The sequence below is a fragment of the Wyeomyia smithii genome, chromosome 1 (assembly GCF_029784165.1).
Source record: "Wyeomyia smithii strain HCP4-BCI-WySm-NY-G18 chromosome 1, ASM2978416v1, whole genome shotgun sequence".
Lineage (NCBI taxonomy): Eukaryota > Metazoa > Arthropoda > Insecta > Diptera > Culicidae > Wyeomyia > Wyeomyia smithii.
The window spans coordinates 145,197,982-145,217,896 of record NC_073694.1 but is presented as its reverse complement, the minus strand read 5'-3'; the positions used below and the strand labels follow the sequence as shown (position 1 = coordinate 145,217,896).

Genomic DNA, 19,915 nt, shown 5'->3' with positions numbered 1-19,915 from the left:
GTGAATAGCATGGTGCCTTTCGACCATGATGATAGGCAGGCATGGAACAGGATAAAACGTAAAACCTGCTCGGCCGCACAAACTTAGCCCACGGCAACCGGATGCATTCATTGAACCTGCCTAGTAGACCAGAGGAACTCAGTAAAGTGTATTATGAGTTTGGGTGGCTTTTTGCACTAGCTGAAAATGGTACCACATAGATAATCTGCAAAACGATAAAGCCTCCGATGGGTGATTACTGGCCGTAGTCAGTGAACCGGAAGATACGAAGAGAAATCCAATTTATTTACCAGCCGGAGCATTGTTGCCTACTGCATTCACAAGGATTACTAATTGAACGAAATGACCATTAGGAGAGTACGGACATAGCTATAAACATAGCCCACGTTGTTGGCTGGATGGCCACAGTCTGAACATCGAAGATCTAGCATTAAATCAAAGATTATTGTGAAATTTAAATTTCAATGTGATAAAGCAATACCGAGATTGCTTTGATTAGGTACTGTCAGAAATACCTTTTTATATTTAAGATAACTGTTTTCTTATTTGCTGATTATTACCAAGAAAAACTTGCAGCATTCAGATTGGTATATGTATCCTACAGAAACAAACTGTCTTTAAAATCTTGTTTGCCAAAAAAGGGACTGTTTGGGTCTTTCATATCACCTTTCAACTACCAAAGCTTTTTACTTCGGTTGATATCCTTATTATTGAATTTATATCCCTGAGGTTAAATAAAATACATAGGGGAACTGCTCCATTATTCATCTCAGCCCGTATATTCATCTCATTTAACATGTAAACACAATTGAAAACAGGAAAAAACGCATAATTTCTTTTTAAACCAATCTGCTAATCCATGGAATGGATTCTTCTTAGTTCACTTTAGATTCCTCATAAAGTATAATCCCTAAAAACTCACTTAAAACCACTAAGTTTGATATTATAGTCGGGCATCTGTACTCGAAAACTCATTTAGTTAAATCACCTACCTCAGAAAACAAAATCCGCGCATCGTTCTATACGGCTATAACGGGACTCGTTCAGCAGCCAACCAAAGTTTTTCTCATCACTAGCTGAACAAAATCACTCACTACACTAAGAATACTTCAATCTTTGAAATGTTTACCTCAAATTTTCTAAAACAAGCTTGAATTAGCAGAAATATATGAGATGAATTTCTACAATTCCTAAATTTCAACTGTATGTATTTTCATCTGTTTTCACTGCGTTGAAGAAAATCAAGAGTTGCCAAATCAGTTCCTGTTAAAACGAAAAAATCATACTGAATTGAATTATTCCGACATAGTTGACATAACTCTACAGCACTGCAGTGGTTACTTAGGTTACCAGTTTTGCACGTGAACAACTGCAGCGGATATCTAGGTAACCTACTACGACGGGCTGCGGCTATGTTCATTCATGATAATGTGTTTCATTCATGATTAAGGTGAATCGGGACGTGGTCGCGATCAACTCGAATTTTGCAATCTATTTTTTTCTTGATTTATGAAGACTACGTACATGAAACTTTGATCAATTGTTTTCACAACTGTTGCATGCCTGTAGTAGCAATTTGAGTGCTGTTTATTTAGTGGAAGCCGAATTTTTTACGCTCAAACTACAAAAGTAAAAAGAACTCTAACCTCAAAATTGTATAGGAAAGGACCACTATCCCGTTTCACCTTAACACTGTGATGAATATGGGGGCGTCATGAGATGAATAATTGAGCAGTGATTCGAGTCTAGACTTTTGGAAACAGATAGTGGTTGACTTGTTGGGACGTGGAGATTCTGTCGAAATTTCTAGTATAGTATCTACTCTGGACGTCTATTCGCGAATCGTTCGATTCAATCTTTAAATTTTTCATTTATTTTTACAGCTAAGTAGAGAACAAATAGTGATAGCTGATGTATTACAAAATTGTTTTACATTTTATCTATTCAATGACGTACGGGTGATTGTAATTCATCATCTGGCTAAACAGTTATTAGCCGGGAAAATCTAATATTTGTTACAAAGCTTCTGATGCGGAGAATTGCCTTATCATGTGTATTGGGATTGGAAAATTTAACCACCAGTGTGTAAAGGAACATTTCATTTGTACTTCTGAAGGAGGCATTCCTGATTCATACATCATTGAATCCTGATGTAAAAAGGCAATCTTGCAAACTTTAAGTGCCGGTAGTCCCAACCTTGACGGTTGATGATAAATCCTGACTAACACCTCAATGTTGTTACGGTTATTCCTGATTTTCAAAGGTTACTAGGGAAATGCCTAAAATGTCGATGTAAAACAGACGATATAGCTTTGTTATAACAGTTCGTTCGTACAATTTTTGGTTCTACCTCCCACCTCCTTAACCTTATCTTCTAGGGGGCCCCTTTTCTCTAACTATTTGTATCACTTTTCGCCTTCAGTCTGCTACCGATGTCCACCATCTTATCCGCCAAGAAACTACAATTTTGCAACCTTTGCCGCCATGTTGGTGAAAATTGAGACGTCTGGAATCTATCCAGAACCGGATATCCAATCGATGATATTTTTTACTTCCCCTTTAACTATTTTGTATCTAATCTAACTGATGAACTAAATAAAGAGTGCATTATAGAAAACATATGGTAAACGCGAATCGTGTCGCGTCGAACCCCTTAATGTGTTACTCTTTTTAAATGTTCGCGGCTATTCAAAAGTTCTTTTTTTTTCTCGATAATATGAAATTGCAGGTTTCTCATTTCTAGTGGTGACAGATCGTAGAGATCCTATACCGAATCCAAAATACTCCTTTACAAATCTCAGTCGTGGGCTGGTCCTCTCCAGTCGCCTTTACACCCGCTGCTCAGGTATCCTCATGGACAGCACACATCTAACGCCTGCGGGATCTGTCTCGAAGATGTCGGCCTCTATCGGGGTCTCTGCAGAATATTGTTTTTGCCGTTAAATCTTTCGCTCTACGTACTATGTGGTCAGTCTATTGTAACCTGCCGGGTTTTATCACCTTGACGATATTCTTTTCTAGTTAGCCACTGCGTGTTGTTCGTAGGATTTCCCGCTCGAATATCTCAAGCGCTTGCTGATCGGGCTTCTTCAACGTTCACGATTTATTTTGTTGAGCACCAACGGGGAGATTAGCGTAATTCAGAAAGCAAATATCTTGTAGATTTGTAGGCTACGCAATCCGTAATATGCCATGATCGCTGTGGCAATCCGTCTCTACACTTCGGTATCACAAGCTACGAGTGTACTAAATTCATCAACCAATTTGAAAGTATCCCAATCCATTACCACCAGAGTTCCACGTAGGACTACTCGTTCTGACAACCATCATGTACTTCGTTTTGACAGTGTTTATGGTGAGTTCAATTCTGGCAGCTTTCCTGTTTGCAAGTCAACAGCAAATTTGAGAGCCCGTCCCCTTTGATTCAAACCATCCAACGTTGCAACGTCACAAACAAGTTAAGAGTCGCATGTATCGACTAAATTGGTTTGTTAGAAAAGCATGTTAAAGCATAATCTGATACAGTTACGTACCGGCGTACAGTCTTGACATATACAACTAAATGAAGTTTCTGCTAGGAATATTGAGAATAGGTTATGTTTCCATTTAATTCTACTACAAAAACTCGAATATCCTCTTATACCGTCCGCAGGTACGAACGCATTTCGGTTGCTGCATTCAACAATCATCAGTGCTTATGTGGACTGCTGAATTTAAATCTATATTGGGTTCCTGGTCACTGAAAAATCGATTAAAACGAAAGAGCCGATGAAGTTTTGAGACTTGGACCATTTCATCAGTTCATAAGACCAGATCCCCTCTTTGTTTGATCCGTTTCTTCACTTAGAGCTAAGCTTGGGAACTGTTGAAGGTGAAGTCTAACTAGACAAACACCAACTCACAAAATCTGATAAGAAATATACGTATACTGGTTTAATATTAGAGTGTTATCCGAGCCGTTGTCACTTGAAGTTGACGAAAAAACTTCAAGTTGATATATGTTGCTTATATAGCATGGACAAACAGGACTTGGAACACCTTTGCTGATATCCGGCAACTATTAGTAAAAGATGCAAGGTTTTCAGTAGATGGTTAATAGAGCCCTTTGAAATCTGGAGAAGAACTTTCAGTACGGTTGTGTGCTTCATGTGAAGTATAATACCGAACTGGACCAATAGCATTGGTTATATCATGACCTCTACATTTTCGAAACAAAACAATCAAACTGATATACTCGCGCTGCCATTTCGAATCGAACAGTTTCATTTTCACTTGATTCCTTTCGGCTACTTCTTCCTCGCTTTTCCGTCTGTTGTTCATCGGATCGTTTCAAATGAAACTAATGACTATTTCAATCGACGGAGAGAGTGACGGAGAGAGAGTCTCTTTCCTTTTCTTCAGCGTCTCAATTGAAATTAGCACCGCATCGCGTCGTTTTAAGGGTAGTTTTCTGATACCGCAAGCCGTAGTTAGAACGGCAATGGCATCCAATAAATACGTTACGCAAGCTCCGATCAATATTTCTTCCAAACATATGCTTGAAGTACTGTATGGAAGCCTTCTGTCACAGTCAGCGCTCATTGTCATTTTCAATTGAGAATCGTCATGTGAGAGTGATGGTGATGATCTGCGCTTTCAATGAAAAGCGTTTGTATCAATTTCGAGCCCTTCAGTTGTCAGAATCACAGCAAGTGCTTTCAACTGGGTGTCATTTGACTCACGAAGTGCTCGAAAATGAAGCAAAAGCTTTTCAATTGAAAACGACGGGTAAAAGCGTCACTATAAGCTGATAATTGTCAATTGAAAATGACTTTGTCAGGCTCTGATCATGACGACTACTTCCAATCCCGACATAGCAAGATGAAATGGGAGCACATGTCACAAAACATAAAAAATTGGTCGCAGTGGCGAAAAACTGTTCCTTAGCACTTGATAACCATGCTGTTATTTTCCTATAAACGCTTCTTATCATTAACTTAATCTATGAAACAGACTACGGGAGAGAATTTCATATGCGGAATTGGGGAGAGTTATGTCTCGATAGTTACTACCGTCGAATCTGTGACTTTCCTTCTAGATAGGGCATATGAGTCAGTAGGTAGTTTGTCCTCAGACCATTTCAGGATAATCTGGTGAATTTCCCTATAGAGCCGCTCGATTCCGAATTCGAAAAGCGTGGCCAGTAAGCCGTCCTTCATAGCTCTCTTCAGCTCCCTGCAAACTTAGCTAACCTCGTACAAGTTTGGCGGACCAACAGCTTGTCTTTTTTTCTGATTTCTTCCATTCTGCCTTCGACAACTCTCTTTCGTCAGTCTAGGTTTGACAGCATTTCGAAGTGTTGTTCCCAACGCTTGGCCACCTGAGACTTATTGGTAATTAGGTTTTTTTACCTGCCATTACAAATGGAAGAAATTGGCACGGTCCTGTTCCCGATTTCGTTATTCGCCCTATAAAATCTCTTTGTGTTTTACCTGGTGAAGCAATTCTCCGCCTCCGCGAAGACGCGATCGCAGTGTTTACGTTTCTTATGGCAATGAAACCTCTTTTCGGATTTTAACATGCATAGACGGTCATTAATGGGCCTCCGCTTCATTTGGTTCTCTAGTATCCGAAACCCACTAACGCCATAAGAGACGAGGCCCTCGATCTCAATCTCTGTGGCGCAAACATTGCCGAGGAAGCCAAAAAATGTCATGTCTCTGATGAACCAAGCTCGTCAGATCGCCGACGTATCATCTTTGACATCGAAGCTAATCTCAAAAGTTAAAAGTTCAGGAACCCGAAGGAGACTCGTTCAGAGAACACTTAGTCAACTCCCGGCCTTCTTGCTCACCAGACGATCTGGATATAGCTGCACGTGATCTTGAATGGAATGCAGAATCACTGATGCCTACATGACTCGCTGTCCCCTGAAGAAGAGGTTTATGTATCGCAAAGTTCCCTGGCGGAATGAAACACTCAATAACCTCCGCCGTGAGGCCAGGCGCTTGTTCAACAGGGCTAAGAGCACATTCAACTGAAATGAATACAGAGCGTTATTACCAAGTACAACGCTGAACAATGCTAAAAGAATTTGTAGGCTCTGCGAGAGGCACCCAAACGATGCCCGAAGTCGCAAGACTCCAGAAAGCGATGTCCATAGACCACACCAACGGTTTTGGGCAGGTAAAAAAGAGGGGCGGCAGTTCCACCGGCATACTTAGGAATCACTGCAGGTTCTTAAAAACACCTGGGTTCACATGTATAACCGAACATTCAACGTGGAGCAACAGAGTCCGAGGCCAAGGCGTGCAGTGCCCAACGACTCAATTCTGCCCTCTCGAAGATTGTTCGCGGAAGCTTCAATCAATTAGGCAATAAGTTCTTTTGAATTTATGGAGTCTCCAGGACCAGATGACATATACCCATCTTCATACAAAATCAGATGGGATCATAAAGCCCAAATTGATACATCTTTTCCGCGCAAGTTTCGCCCTGGGATATATTCCAGTTAGCTGGTTGAAAGTCAAAGAGAATGAAAAGACAAAACACTACCTAAGGTCTTCAGGCCCATAAGCCTCGCATCTACACTCCTGAAGTTAATGAAGACAGTAATAAGTTACTCAAGGAGTGACGAGTCCTTCATTCAGATCAGTACGCTTACCAGCCTGGTAAATTGCCGAAAACTGCTCTTCATAGCATACTGATTCTGATCGAAGAGTCGCTAAAGTATCAAGAGACGGCGCTATACGCTTTTCTTGATATTAAAGGCGCTTTTGACAATACATCCTACGCTTCGATACAGCTCTTCTGAAGATGGGATTTGATAACACTACAATGAGCTGGATTCAAAATATGCTCTCGAGCTACATTGGGAGATGCTTCAATCACCGTCTTAGTGACAAAAGGTTGTCCACAAGGAGGAATTCTCTCCTTACTGCTTTGGTCTCTGGTGGTCAATGCACTGTTAAGCAGGCCAACCCAGTTTGGCTATTAGATTGTTGGATATGAGGATGACGGCACTAGACATCACTCTGAGTAAGTGCGCTCAAGAGGGGCTGAACATAAATTCCCTGGTGTTTACTTTCCTTCTGTAAAGAAGTCAAAAATCTGGGTATTATTCTCGGCAGTAAGCTGAATTGGGCGGCCCAAATTGACAACGCAGTCAAAAAAGCTACAACGTCAATTTGGGCTTACGGCACACTATTTGCCAAAACCACAATTGGTTCTCTTGTTCTACACAACCATTGCAAGGCCCAGAATTACTTACGCCTCTCTCATGTGGTGGCCAAAGTTGAATGAAGTGACAGCCCAAGCAAAGCTTAATAAAGTTCAAAGACTGGCCTGTCTCCCGCTATGCGCATCACACCAATGGCAGCTTTGGAGGCCATGCTCTGCCTTCTGCCTCTACATCTTCATGTCAAGAAAAAGGCAGAGCTTGGTGCACTAAGGCTTCAACAAAACAAAACAATCTTTGAAAGCGATTAGGTTTATCATCTTCCCAATCTAATGTCGTTTTCGTTTTCGCAGTGTAGCTACACTTTTTCCGTGCTATACTTTGCAGCTTCAAATAAAACATTTTCAGTGTCATTGCATTGGTATGCGTAATAATGGGATAGCTGTAAATTCGTTTTGTTTTGGTCATTATCGCATTCGTCATTTTGTCTCGTTTCTATTTCATATGTCCATCTCGCAAATGTGCTGAGAAAAAAATTACCTGACACTTGACCACGTGGAACGAAAACCAAAACAAACTAGTTTTGACACATACGTGTTAATGTGTTGGTAACTTCCTACAGTACACTCTGCTTTTTTCGGGTGTCGTCAAGAACAGAAAAAGTGTAGGGAGAGACAGAAAAAGGTAGTCCGAAAAGTCAAATAAAACATTTTCGGTGTCAAAAGTGTCGTTTGAGTGTGGCTACATCGCAAAAACGATAACAACATAAGGGAATGTAAATTCACACCCTTAGTTACCACAGTATCAGACTGCATGGCGGTTCAGAACAATCTCGACGTTCCATGTAAGGTGGTTGAAATAATTCGCCATATCCGGAGTCTACCGGTCCGATGTTAGGGAAACTTTTCCAATGGGTATATTGCCCACCGTTTTTCAAACAGAAGTGTACACTATACTTATCTTTTCCTAGATATGCCTTGAATGTAACTACAGGTTCTCATGCCTGTAGTTACATTCGGCATCTTCTCGAATAGACAAGCTGCACTATTGGCACTTAAGAGCCAGTTCGCGAGAGGCGCAACCGCATGTCGTTTTGATGTTCTCCGATTGGGCTGAAATTTCAAGCGTTTGTTTGTCTATTCAAGGTAGGAAGTTTTGCAAAATTTCAATTTTTTCATTGAGGTTAAGTGGGGTAAGAAGGCCCTTATAAATGATATATCCAAAAACGTCTAAATACTAAAAAGTGCAATAACTCCTGCTAGACTTGTTGGATTTTTCTAAAAATTTGTGGCATTATTCGAACGACGAATAAAACGTATTTTTCTTTTGAAAATTGTCAATTTCCAGGGTCATCCTACTCTTTTCAACACCGCTAGAAAACATATCTGAATATGGCGTTTTGTAGAGCAAATCAAGAGCTTCAATGTCATATATAAGCCAAGTGTGCCAAATGGGGTAAAACGGCCCTAGAAGGTTTTTTTTTCAAAAAACCGTCAAAATCACTAAAATCACTATAGTTCCTGCTAGACTTAATAGATTTTACAGAAAATTTGGCTAATCACTGTAACTTATCAGAGCTACCTACTTTACCAGAAGATACGCAATTTGGGGTAAAACGTTCCTTGAAGATTTTTTTTTTTCGAAAAAAGCCGTCAAAATCACCAAAACTGCAAGAACATGGGTTGGACTTGATAGATTTACTGAAAATTTAGATTATCACTATGGTTAAATACGAACTTAAGGTTATAGTTAAATACGAACTGGTAAGGTACAGTGATAATCCAAATGATCAATAAGATATATCAAGTCTAGCAGGAACTATAGTGATTTTAGCGATTTTGACGATTTTTTGAAAACAAAAACCTTCTAGGGCCGTTTTACTCCATTTGGCACACTTGGCTTATACATGACATTAAAGCTCTTGATTTGCTTTACAAAACGCCATATCCAGATATTTTTTCTAGCAATGTTGAGAAGATTAGGATGATCCTGAAAATTGAAAATTTTTAAAAGAAAAATGCGTTTTTTCGTCAATTTACCTCTTTGTCGTATATTGTGATCATGCGTTTTGAAGTACTCTTAGTGTAGAATAATACCACAAATTTTTAGGAAAATCCATCAAGTCTAGCAGGAGTTATTGCACTTTTTATTATTTGGATGTTTTTGGACATATGATTTACCCCACAAGGGCCGTTTTCCCCAATTAACCTCAATGAAAAAATTGAGATTTTCCTACCTTGAATAGACAAACAAACGCTGAAAATTTCAGCCCAATCGGAGAACATCGAAACAACGTCCCTCAGAAAGGCGGTTGCGGCTCTCGCCAACTGGCTCTCAAGTCCTCAAACTGTGCATCCAAATTGGTTTGCGAGTGCAGCGTAGTACTACATGAGCTATCCCGGCAGAATCAAGTTCTACTGTACTGGGTACCTGGACACTGTGACATCGAAGGCAATGAAAACGCTGACTGCCTCGCAAAGCAAGGATCACTACAGCAATTCATTGGACCTGAGCCATTTTTGGGCACCTCCAAATACACCATCAAGCGCGAACTTAAATCATGGGAAACGCTAGAAATAGCTAACCTATAGAACAATACACAGAGTTGCTGACAAGCTAAACAGTTTATCTCTCCAAACCCTGCTATAACCAAGAGGCTTCTCGGTCTCAAGAGTGGTGAGCTACGTCTCTACACGGGATTTATTACCGGACACTGTCCTGCTCTTTATCACCTAAAGAACATCGGAATTGTCGGATGTGATGAATGCCGCTTCTGCAACCTTGCAGTTGAATCGTCAACGAACCTGCATTGTTAGTGTGAAGCCCTTGCGTTTGCTAGGCATTACTTCTTCGTTAATTCTTACGCGAGCTGTTGACAGAATCTCTACAATTTTACACTACACTTTTATTTCACTTCACTTTTTAATTCTATCACTTTTTCACTTCTCACTTATCACTTGCAAATGCGCATTTCAACGCTTACATAGCGCCTTCTTCAGTGCTTAAATGGACAGCTCTAGCCCTAGCTTTAGCAGTCCAAATTTTTAGCACCGAACCACTCCTGACCTGGGGGAATATATGTGGGGACAAGCATCAAAGAAAATAGCCCTTCTCTGTCGCCATACGATCAAGTTCCCAGTTTTTCACTACAGATACGCTTTGGCCATTCGTTAACAAACTATCGAGATGATGCACAAAGACCAAAATTTGACTTTAGGCGCTATTTTGAGGGTCAACTTCCGATATCTGGAAAAAAGTCAATTACGTCAAACGCCAAATGCCGTTTGATACGAGTATTTTTGGAACCGGGATATAATTTAGAGACCGTAAATAAACCCTAGATGACTTTTTGAATCTTTTCAGTGCTATAAAATTGTTGCCAGAGAATTATTTTATTAGTGTTGGATAAAAGTCATCAATATTGTTACTAGGGTTTGCAATATTCCCGGGAATTGATTCCGTGTAAAAATTTTGGTTGTTTAACTGGAACATTATTCCACTATTTAGCTGTATTCTGTGAAAGACCGAAACAATTCGGAAGGAAACGATAGTATGATAAATTATCAGTTCAATACGAGTCAAAATAAGCCTTCAAGCTTGAAATCCCTACTAATTAAAATGCAAAGATAATTTTTAAGTATAAATCGTGGCCATGACCCACACTACACTTAAGTTACAGTTACACTTAACTTATATTGGATGATTAATTTCAGGTCGCATTGATTTATGGGTCTAATTTTTTTTATCGATTTAAAGTTTTCAAAAATTTGTACCAATGATCAGAGGAAAAGTTTAAGCAACTATGTGCTTTTATATTACACGGTCAACAAATATTGACCGTCGCTTCAAGCAAATATTCGCTTCGTGTAATACCCACTTTAGTGCTTCTATATAGTTTGACGACGTTAGTTTCGCGTTTTGATGGTGTATTTAATTTTATTGCATAGAAAACTATAGTAAATCTTTGAAATTTTTAGCGCAGCTCGGGATTCCCGGGATCCCGGTTATCAATATTTCTGTTCCGTGATCCGGGAATCCCGGGAAAAGCTATTTTCCGGGAAATCGTTCCCGGAATTGCAAACCTTAATTGATACAAGATAATGTAAAAACTGCCTAATGTGGTTCTACATCAACCTTGCGGTTTACATTAGGGTGGGGAAAAGTGATCGATTTTTCAGAACCAAGTTTTTTTGGTTCCTTTTGGGGCTAAACTTACCGGAAGTCGATTGGTTTTGTCTCCGCTTGGCGGATTGCATTTCAAATTTGTATGAAAATGTATATGGGAAAATAATGAACTAATAATGTAATACATTATTTTAAAGTATAGTATTTTAGATGCCTAACAACTTTGCAGAAGGCACCGAAGAGCTAGGATGTCCTAAGAAGAGCTATAGCTGTTCAAAGTTGAGTATGTCGATTTAAATACAGAAAATCTTGTTTTCTGCCAACATTACCAATGTACCGGCGCCAGTAGGGTTCCCATCAGAAAAAAACCTGCCGGAACGAGTTTATACACTCAGCTGGATCAAACAAACAAATTCAGGTCAATATTTTAGGCGAAGATAGAATCTGAAGCGTGTCATTAGATGGAGGCCGATCAGTGACCGTATATGCGTGTTGAGAATTAAGGGCAAATTCTTCAACTACAGCCTAATAAGTGTGTACGCACCGACCAACGAGAAACCCGATGACGAAAAGGAGAAGTTCTATGAGCTCCTGGAAAAGACTTACAATGAGTGCCCAGGACACGATATAAAGATTGTCATCGGAGATGCAAATGCACAGGTCGGGCAGGAAGACTTCTTCCGCCCCGTAACTGGTAGGGAAAGCTTCCACTCTACTACGAACGACAATGGCCTGAGGCTTGTTAATTTCGCTGCAGCTAGGGGGATGGCTATATAGCACTTATTTTGCACGCCGGAACATACGTAAGCACACCCGGATGCACCCGAATGGAGAGCTTTGCTCTCAAAATGACCACGTTCTGATTGATGGACGGCACTTTTCAGACGTTATAGACGTGAGATCGTTCAGAGGACCGAACGTTGAATCAGATCACTATCTCGTAGTAGCCAAAATCCGCGCCCGGCTGTCCAACGTGCTGAAATCCAAGGCAACGAGGAGGATGCAGTTGAACATCCAGCGGCTATCAACTAAAGGAGTGGCTGCAGAGTACTCGCAGAAAATTGATGAACGGATTGAGGAAAGAGTTGAAGGGAACCTGAATGAACAGTGGAGGCACATCCATAGTTCGATCAGCACTACAGCGCGAGAAGTGTTGGGTGCAACTGCAGCAGCTGCGCCCAATGAGTGGTTTGACGCTGAGTGCCAGCGAGTGACGAAAGAGAAGAACCGCGCCAGGGGTCACATGTTGGCCACGGCTGTGACTCGTCAGAGTATGGGTAGATATCGAGATGCAAGAGCAGCTGAAAAGAGACTCCATCACCGGAAGAAACGACAGCATTGGGAGCGTATTCTTTCGGAGACGGAAGGTTGCTTCTCCAAACACGATGCAAGGTGCTTCTACAAAAAGATCAACGGAATCAGAAATCGAAACGTGTCAGCCCCTGTCATGTGCAACGATAGGGAGGGGAACCTGATAACCGATAAAACAGAGGTGGCCAGGCGTTGGAAGGAACACTTCAGTGTGCTGTTGAACGGTGAGGGAAACAGTGGAGTCGAAAGGAGCAGGATGACTATTGAGAATGATGGTCAAGCTGTGGATCCACCATCCATGGGCGAGGTGAAGAAAGCAGTGAAAGAGCTGAGAAATTGCAAGGTAGCAGGGAAGGACGGCATTCCCGCCGAACTCTTCAAAGTCGGGAGCGAACATCTGTATCGTGCCATCAATCGGATCATGCTGAGAGTGTGCTCTGATGAAGAATTGACCTCGGACTGGTTGGAGGGTCTCATATGCCCGATCTACAAAAAAGGCCATCGCCTGGACTGTAGCAATTATCGGGGCATAACTCTTCTCAATACCGTGTACTAAATTCTCTCCCGCATCCTGTTCCACAGACTGAGGCCGTTGCAGGAGACCTTTGTTGGCGAGTACCAATACGGTTTTCGAGGGGGACGCTCCACGACGGACCAACTGATTACCTTGCGACAAATCCTCGATAAATTTCGAGAATACAACTTGCAGACGCACCATCTGTTCATAGACTTCAGGGCAGCGTACGATTCAGTCAAAAGAAATGAGTTATGGCAGATTATGATTGAGCATGGCTTCCCAACAAGGTGTGCAGAGAAGCGGCACCATCATTACGAAGTCGCACATGCTTCATGTCGGAGGTTGGTGCTGCGGTGGTGCTAGATGGGGAAACATTTGAAGAAGTTGACGAATTTATTTACCAGGGAACATTAGTGACATGTAACGACAAGGTTAGCGGTTAGATAAAGAGGCGGATAGCAGCCGCTAGCAGGGCCTTTTACGGATTACGTAACCAGCTAAGGTCCCGCACTCTGGAAATCCGTACTAAACTTGCACTCTATAAAACACTGATTCTTTCGGTGGCTCTTTACGGCCATGAATCATGGACGCTGAAAGAGGCTGATCGGCGAGCTCTTGGTGTTTTTGAGCGTAGGATTTTGCGTTCAATCCTTGGCGGCAAATTAGAGAATGGTGTTTGGCGCAGACGCATGAACCATGAAGTGTACCAGGCATACAAATCGGCGGATATAGTCAAGCGGATAAAATACGGCAGGCTTCAGGGGGCTGGGCATGTAGCGAGAATGCCGGATGAGCGTTAAGCGAAGGCTATATTTAGCAGGAATCCCGATAGAGGTCGTCGACTTCGAGGTAGACCCCGCACTCGTTGGATGTGTGCTGTCGACGAGGATGCACGCGAAATAGGTGTTGGGGGCGATTGGAGGATAGAAGCCCAAGACCGAGGGACATGGCGACGTATTCTGAATTCGGCACTGGATCGATAATCGGTCTGTCGCCTTAAAAGTAAGTAAAGTAAGTAAGTAAGTAAGGTAGAATCTACAACGTGTTTCAGAGGTTACTTCTGATGGAGATCTGAATGACGCCGGTACAGTGGCAGTGTTGGCAGAAACAATTATTTGCAACATAAATTTCGACAAACTCAACTTTGAACAGCTCCAGTAATTTTTGGGACACCCTAGCTTTTTGATGTCTTCGGTCAAGTTGTTAGGCATCAAAAAACCTACCATTTGAAGTCATGAAACCTATGATTCGAGCCATTTTGAGCTCTTTAGAATGGAAAATGCAAAAATGTTGGTCTTTCCATTTAAATCTCCATATATGTAAATTTGATATGCAATGCGCCAAGCGGAGACAAAACCAATCGAGTTCCGATAAACTTAGGATTGTTTGTGACCCCAAATAGAACAAAAAAAAACTTGGTTCTGGCTTTCTGCAATCAAGTTTCGTTTTATTTTCATATAACGATTCCCCACCCTAGGTACATCCAACAGAGAATAACTTACCTGTAAACGTATTTTTGGTCGCTTGAAAGAAATACTCATGCGGCTTGTTAACACGAGCAAGATAAATATTGTAGCGAGTGATGAAAATCCTTTTTTCAACTGCAACCTTTTCGATTATCTTCATAATAAACTAATGTTAGAATAATTTTCAAATTTTTCGTCAGGTAATTGAGTGGAACATCGTCCATTTATTTGCACATATGAACTAGAAACACTCAGATCGAGATAAGCGGTCAAAAAATCATCGATTTGGCAACTGGGTTTCACATGCAAGAGATGCCTGATCTCACTTCAAAACGCAATTGTAGGTAACTCTTTAATTCGTCTTATGTAATCAGTGTTGACGATAAAAGTCCAGGGGAATAATAAAGTGCAAAGACCGTGAAAGTGCTAAATTTTGTGTCTAGTAATAATGTTTAATTTTTTGCACTCTAACCAAAAAAGCTAAGCCTAGGTGCTACATTCCGATTCGGAGCTCGACCTTCTGTTTATTATACACAGACTTCGCAGCCAACTGTTAAGTATACAGGACAATTGCGGGGCCAGCGCTACGATCCTACTAACACTAACAGTCTCTCCCGAGCCGAGACTCGAACCTGCGACAACTGGCTTGTTAGGCCAGTATCGTCCCTCGAGACCAGCTGGGAGGATCATGCACTCTTACCACAATTGATTATTATTTTATTAACCACACGGGAGGTTTTTGAACCTCCGGTTAAAAATCACTGTAAAATGAAATTTTGGAGCATTCCTAATTCAATGTTTAGCAATAGAAAAAGAAAAACGTATAAAAGTAAACACGTCCTTTATTGTACCTGGTTGCAATACCTCTCAATGTGGTGTTATCTAGAGATACTCAGAGTGAGCGATAAGCGACGAAAAAAACCGCCAATTTGTCAACTAGGTTTCACATGTCAGAGGTGCCAGATGATTTCTCAAAGCGCAATGTTTGGTGTTGTATATCTTGTTGTTTTAAACTGCTGACATCTGTCACACTGTCAACAAATAAATACCCCATGCTGTCAGTTCATGAGACTTATTATAATAAATAGCACTCAATATTTAACAAACGGAAATTCGCTCATTTTTACGCACATTAAACGATTACTTTGGAAAGACACTTTATATCCACAACACTTTATGGATTTGACGGTATGACCTATTGGTAGCGTACAAAGGGTTTTAGAACGATCTATTTCTTGTTCCATAAAGTGACAAAAATAAACCAAAACGTTTACCAGTTTCAAATTTTTTCAATTTAGATCTTGTATTAAATAAAATTTACACCACCGGTGCAGCAGTGAATTTGAGTTTGTTCCAAAAAATAGAACAAAACAACAAACCGCGACGACCGCTGAAAATGCCCTAACAGTGATTTGTTGATCAAGCCAAACGCACCGCAGGAAGGAAATGTGTTTGCATTCAGTGGGCTACTGATGCGTAGCTTGATTTGGATTCGCTTGAAGATGCTGAAGATGTTTATTCAATGTACAACCTTGGATCCGATTTCAATGGAATTGAAGGTAAAGGTTGCGATAAAAGAATCTATGCGAGAGAATTTAAGTTAACTTGGATTCAAAAGCTCTAACGAGGATCCCATTGTGAGCCCCAAACTGAAGTTAACGTACCTACAATGCCCTGAAAGTTGTGCTTTTTTCATCATATACACTAGCACATTTACATTTTCACAAGTGAAGAATACTTAATTAGAAAAATAATTGAATCCGATATCGGTATCGCAGAAATAATAATCCAATGTTAACGTTCACTTTAAGGTTATTTTTTACTTGTTAGATTTATTGACTTGAAAATGATTAATAAGTTATTTGTATTGCTGAAGAAACATAAAGAAAAATCATCATAAAATAATTGCAGTACTTCTCACGTATTCACACTTCAACTTGATAAACATCGTCATTTTACGTGACGTTTGTGAACTCAGTTTATGAATGAAATTTTGACAGAAAGCTCGGAACCGCTGACATAACGCATTTAAAAGCAGCTTGAATATGTTCAATATCAGCAGGATCCGTGACACCTGTCAGTTCGTAAAATGGTCTATGAAAGCACGAGTTTCACTACTACCATCAACACCAACACCAATACTAACATAACATTTTAGCTTTAAGGTGAAACGGTGTTGAAGCCAAAAATGGCCGACTTCGAACCACCACTTCGAATTTTCGAAGGCACGAAACTCGGTAATAGTTAAGGCGTCACCTGTTTAAACGCTATTTTATGTTGACGTGGTGAAACAAACACAGAATAGCGGTTTCACAGGGAACGTATGAACTATTTCCGAGTCTTGTGCTTTTGAAAATTCGAAGTAGTGTATCGAAGTCGGCCATTTGTGGCTTCAACATCGTTTCACCTCAATGCATATTTGTGCTGTTCACGTTTGTGTCAAACTCGTGTAGCGTCCAATTAAGGGAACGGCTCTGGGTTTTGATATTATATTATTAACCACGTCTAGTGGAGAGTCGTCGAGAGGAACAGGATAGAAATTGGGGAGGACGGATAAGCTGTGGACCCGCTAATGTTGGACGAGGTGAAGAATGCTTGCAAAGAGATGAAGAACCACAAAACCGCCGGTAAGGATGGCTTACCGGCTGACTTTTCGAAGTCGGAAGCGAGCGGCTGTGTAGCGCAATTCACCCACTTAGGGTATGGTCTAAGGAACAACTACCTACGAACTGGTTAGAAGGACTCATATGCCCTATCAACCAGAAGGGACATAGACTCGACTGTAGTAATTATCGAGGCATGACCCTCCTCAATTCTGCTTACAAAATTAACTTCCGGTTCCTATTCCAGCGACTGAGACCGTTGCGGGAAGCCTTTGTTGGAGAATACCAATGCGGTTTTCGAGTGGGGCGATCTACAACGAAGATGTTTACCTTGAGACTGATCTTCGACAGTTCTCGGGAACACAACTTACAAACACACCACCTGTTTATAGACTCTAAGGCGGCGTACGATACAGAGAAACGCAACAAACTGTGGCAAATAATGCTAGAACATGGTTTTCGAACATAACTAATTAAACTGTTACGTGCGACGCTTGGTGGTTTCACATTAAGCATCAGAACAGCGGGCGAATTTTCGGACGCGTTTGTGACGTTAGATGATCTGAAGCAAGGTGACGGTTTCTCGAACTTGCTGTTCAGCATACTGGGGATAGTCAAAATAAGTAGGTTAGGCAAAATTTTGATGAAATTTGAAATGCTGTAGCTTTGCCAAATGTTATTTAGGTCACCGGATGTAGGAAATATTCCTGAGTTCCGGTAGGCATGTCAAACCTACTAATTTTTGGATGGATTTGGTAAAAATCATTTCTGAAGCGAATGATTCATCAAGATCCGGAATCGACCAAGAACTCATCGAGAAATGGCTATTTGTCATCCGGAAGTCCTCAGAGGAACCTTTAGTACAGGGACATTTAAGTTTTTGCACCAAATATAGCGTGTGATACCTCTATCTTCAGGATTTTTCATCAGGAATCTTTCAAAAGACATATTTTTGAATATAGGCTTCATTGGCCACTTCCGGAACAACCTGGATGCCCCGAAGGAAAATGAAACTTCATTTCCGAGTCTTGTTCTTTTGAAAATTCAAAGTAGTGTCTCGAAGTCGGCCATTTGAGGCTTCAACATCGTTTCACCTCAATGCATATTTGTGCTGTTCACGTCTGTGTCAAACTCGTGTAGCGTCCAATTAAGGGAACGGCTCTGGGTTTTGATATTATTTTGAATTAGCGTGACGAATGGGGTGAAGGCGAAATATTTGAAATTTAATGGATGTCATTTTTGAATTTATACTCACACATATTTCGTAGTAGTAAAAAATAATACTATATAGAAGCACTCAAGCGCAGTTGGTAAATTATTCAGACTCCATTTATCCGTTCATTTGAGAAAAAAAATTATTTGTTGTCACTCCATTAACACCAAGTAAACCAGAGCAAAAAAGTTCAGTGCAAAAGATAGACCACATTGAGGCACCAAGCAATCTGGAATCCATCTTGGCGCAGTTAGAAGTTTCATATGTATTTCCGACTAGCCACTCGAGAGCGGAGAAAAACTTTTCCTTCTCAACTTCCTTGCTAAATAAAAATTATGTTGTGACCTCGTTTGTTCTTCACTTCATGTTTGCTCTGGGGATTTTTGTCGTTATTGTAGTTTGCTGCACAAAAAAAAAGAAAACATCGACGACGAGTACGCTTCAGGTTGCCAACACCGGTGCGGGTCCTGCAGCGCACACTGACTTGCATATGTTGTTGCAACTTAACCGAACAGTGTAAACAAAAGCCAAAGCACATTTTCCAGCTAACACAAAATCGAAACAATTCCCCTTGCTTTAATATTCGACGAGCAGCAGTACAGCGAAAACATGGCCAGCATACGGTCCCCAGATACCAATGCCTTAATAACATGCTGAGAAAAGGAAAAGTTTAGAGTGCATCATAAAGTTGGTTGCGGCTTTTTCGCAAGCAGATATTGAAAGCCATCCCGGATGAAGTGAAACGAAAAACACCGGCACAGTGTGTGTGATTAAATTTTACTACGTTATTATGACGATGATAATATATGTTGACAAAATTTTATAATTTTTACCCATTTTTTCTACTCGATTGTTGTCGCAATATTCAAAACAGCTTATTCAAATGCAAATGTTACATACAACGTTTCGTATCGCATACACACAACCATCTAATGTGCACACCTTCATCGGAGAATATGTGGTAAAAAGTGTGCTGTTTACAAAGGTATACTTGAAAACATCAATTTCAACCTTCATTACTACACTGCAGCTCAGCTCAGCACCTAAGCGGCGGCACAGTTGCGACTTGGAGAAGTGTCTGGAACGTACGGTACGGTTGCAGTGCAACAAAGACGGAAAAGTTTCATTCCTTCATCCTTCCGGTTTCCGCCACCGGCTGCAGCGGTAAAACCGTTTCACCAGACGGGAGTCAGTTAAAAAGCTCAGCTGGTAATTTCGACGCTGAGGCAAAAAGTTGCTGCTTAAAACTGCAGAACGACACTTTTGCCCTTGTAGTGGTGTGGCAGAGGAAGTATTTTGAAGTTTTTGAAGGCTGCAAAGGTTTAATATTGAGCAAAGTACACAGCAAGAAAAACTAATTTTTCGAAACGTGTTGTGTACTGTACAATGTCAACCCAAAATAGAATATCGTATGTTAGTATGAGAGGCGAATCATTGTTGAGATAAAAAACGTTTATACGATAATAGCAACGAACGAAATAATAATTAGTCTTTATGTAATTCACGCCAGCCTATAAAAACCGA

At 40.8% G+C, this 19,915-nt stretch overlaps 1 protein-coding gene across 3 annotated transcripts in view; it reads left to right on the top strand.

The window, feature by feature from the left end:
• LOC129718023 (uncharacterized) overlaps positions 1–19,915 on the top strand; it is a 717,449-nt gene that overhangs the window by 494,331 nt on the left and 203,203 nt on the right. The gene's annotated exons all lie outside the window — the stretch shown is intronic.